The sequence below is a fragment of the Seriola lalandi genome, unplaced genomic scaffold, assembly GCF_002814215.2.
Source record: "Seriola lalandi dorsalis isolate HSWRI2012SDOR001 ecotype SW California unplaced genomic scaffold, Sedor1 jcf7180002052129, whole genome shotgun sequence".
NCBI classification, from domain to species: domain Eukaryota; kingdom Metazoa; phylum Chordata; class Actinopteri; order Carangiformes; family Carangidae; genus Seriola; species Seriola lalandi.
The window spans coordinates 204,515-208,071 of record NW_019522682.1 but is presented as its reverse complement, the minus strand read 5'-3'; positions in this window follow the sequence as shown (position 1 = coordinate 208,071).

The window sequence follows — 3,557 nt, the reverse complement described above, 5'->3', positions numbered from 1 at the left end:
AAAAAAATTATGTGAAATGTCACAGTTATGTGACATTCATATGTAATTCACCCTTGTGAAATGTATCTAAATTACAGATCATTATTTTTGTTGTAACTCCTGTAGTACTCTACAACTTATCAAACATTTGTATATTAAAGCCTTTTACCACATTACTGTAGCTGTATTGGACTGGCCATAGAGCAGCTATGCAGACCAACAAAGACGAATACAGGACCAAGGCCCTTCCACAGCAGAAGAGATTAGACATTGATTCATGAATCAATGAAGACTTAAGTCTGAAGACAACTTTAATACTGACTCAACCCAGTCACATACAACACTAACGTAAATTCATTGTCTCTCCAAATTCCAAAGTCTTAGTGACCTTTTTCACCTTGTCAATACCAGTGTTGTGGATAATGAATTTCTCACCCTTAAATTTGTTCAGAAACTCAATTTTGGTGAAAAATCACAATGTTTCCAGAACCACAATCAAAGTTCCTTGTACTGCAATAGATTCAATTCAGACTTCCTCTCATCGCATCACAGCTCTATCCATAACCAGGACCCCTGCTGCTTCACTGACCTTCACCGAGGTCACACTGTTCTGCCAACCCCAGCCTCCTGTCTCACCCCTCCAGGACCAACATCGCACCAACACCACCCCTCCTCACCTTTTTAAAGGCACTTTTACCGTCTGATTTTATATCCAGCTCCTCTGTGCCCTGCCTCTCTCAGAAAACATCAATTTTCTGGTCAAATGACAACTAGACTACTAAACTAAACTTACTAACTTTGTTTGAAACACATATGTAACCTAGACATCTAAAAATTACTTTCAACCACATTTAGCCCAAGGTTAAGTTTTAGCCCAGATCTGAACTTGAGTTAGACCAAATGAACACCTGAGACTTGACCTGGACTTGACTTCTGTGTGGCTTGACTAACTTGAGATTTGACTCCCTAAAGACATTCAAGTCTCAGGTTTTCCCTTGGTAAAATCCTAGTAGAATAAAGAAATAACTAACACAGGAACGGGCAGCTCTTGCATGAATATTTAATTTTTAGGCCCATGCACTGAAAGGACCTGGTCTCAGTTTTACACCTCTAAACCCTAACATGCCGACTGCCACTCACTATGCACTATTGCTGCACTGCTTTACCTCATTTCCTTCATACGTATTGAATAGATGTAGTACTTAGTACTTACACCAACGGCTCCTACTGCACTGAAGTTTTAGTGTTGTCCCTCACTTGTAAGTTGCTTTGGATAAAAGCATCTGCCAAATGAGTAAATATAATGTGAGTGTAAATGCAAACCATTTTAATGATCAACCTTGACCTGAAAGACCAACAAAACTGTGGTCCTGCAAATAAAGACTTTAAAATTCAGAGATGCAGTTTCAGTAGTTAAATATGACAATGAGACTGCTGCTAGGACCAATGTGTTAAAGGCAGACAATAACATATATATATATATATTTTTTTTTTAATCCTTATTTAAACATATGGAGTGAACTATGTGCTGTACATTTGGAAAAAGTTCTGTTCCAAGGCTTAGTTTTTTGTTATTTAGGTTATTATAAATATCAGTGGGATTTTGAATAAGGTTTTCTTACTTTTCTAACAGATCCCAGAAGTTTTTATTTCACTTCAGCTCTATTCACCAGCTGAGATCGAGAGCGGCCACAGAATCAGATTCAACACTGGAGTGGAGTGTAACGATCTATTGTAAGTGCCATTTTTTAATTACGTTCAAACACACACAGTATATAGGGGCCTTTCGATTTAACCCTTAAGGACTTGAGACTTGACTTGGACCCACAAACAGCTCTGTCTAAATGTCCTTTGGCCTGCAGATCACCTAAACCATGTCTAATTGGCTGAATGTAAGGGCACTTTTGTGTTAAGGAATGGTAAAAATCTTACTCAAAATGATTTGGTTTTGCTCTTTGTCACCTAACAATAAAACACTCATCTATTTCAGCATAAGTGCATCACTTGATGATAATTACAGTCCATCAGACGGGTCACAGACCTGCAGTCTTGGCTGCAGCCGTCTGTCTGCGCTCTCCAGCTGCTCCTGTTGGACCTCCCGGGTCAATCTGCAGCCACGACTCGTCGCCCGGCGGTCACGACTCGTGACTCCTCAGTCATGCTCGCAGATGATTGCTGATCTCATAGGTGGGGAGGAGGTGCCACGGTAATTGTTCTTCGGAGTGCCCCAATTATGCCATTAACGGCCCCTCAGTGATGAGGCTAATGGCGAGAGACCTCGTTTGCATAGCATTATCTTAATTGAGCCCGAGGCCTGGCATGAAAACAAGCCCGAGATTATGTTACTGATGGATGGTGGCGATGGTCCGGTGGCAACCATTTACCCGACAGCTATATTAATTAACAGCTATCCAGTTACATGGGCTTTAACAGGAATGAATAAGTTAACATGGTGCCTGTGACGGCAGTGGTGACAGGGCTCCTGTGCTTATGTGCAGGCTTCTAATGGTGGATGCACGCTAATATGGGCTGCGTGTGTGTGTATATGTGTGTGTGTGCGCGTGTGTGGAGAGGGATGCTAAAGAAGGCCTGGCATCGGATCTTATTACCCATTTCCTAAAGGAGGAAACCGAGCCAGCGTTAGTACCAGCCTTTAAATAAATCACCACACAAAGCCTGTACTAATACTTTTAATCGTGAATTAATTACACACTCATTGCGGGGAGAAGACCCATAAATGTTCCAATATGCTCAGGCCTGAAATCTTTATCGCACAATATTTCAGGAAAATTACAAGTCCAGCATGTGTTGCCGTACGTAACGTGAAGCAGGGACTTATTGTGAATCGCCCTCAGACCAGAACCAGGACTCACACATGCAGAGTGTGTCTGGATCAGGATGGAGTTTTAAATGAAGCGGGCTGGCCAGGTAGCTCTTTTGTTATGTAAAGATCTGCCATGTGATCCTGCAGGATAAAAGAGGAGAGAAAAAGAAACCGTTCAGATAAGCTTCTCCTCATCAGATAATTAAGGATGCCTTTGCTCCAGTTTCCCCTTCTTAGCATAAGTGTCTTATCAACTTTCAAAAAGCTCATCAGTCAGAGTTGCTCCTTGGAGCTCCACTCCAGGGGCTTAAGCAGGTTCCTCCAGGATCTGCCTGCCCAAGACCAGCTCTGCACCAGGGGGGTCTTGGCCTACGGCTCGCCCTGGAGGGCCCAAATAAATTTGCAGAAAATCAAATATTCCACTAGACGTGTCCAACAGTGAACAGCCAGCTCTAGGAACAATAACACGCATTGTTTTTTTTGTTTTTTTTTTATCATATTAGAGGCCTGGTGTGTATTTTTTTGAGTAACTTTTTATGGGGCTGCAACTAATGAATATTTCCACTATTGATTTTCTCTATTGATTATTTTTCATTGAATTATTTAGTCTGTAAAATGTAAGAAAATAATGACAAATCCCAATTACAAAGTGACATCTTTAGACTGTCTGAAAACTAACACTTATCCAGATTAATTGTTTAGCCTGTGAAAAGACAGAAACTAGTGTGATAGCCCAAGGTGATGTCCTCAGATC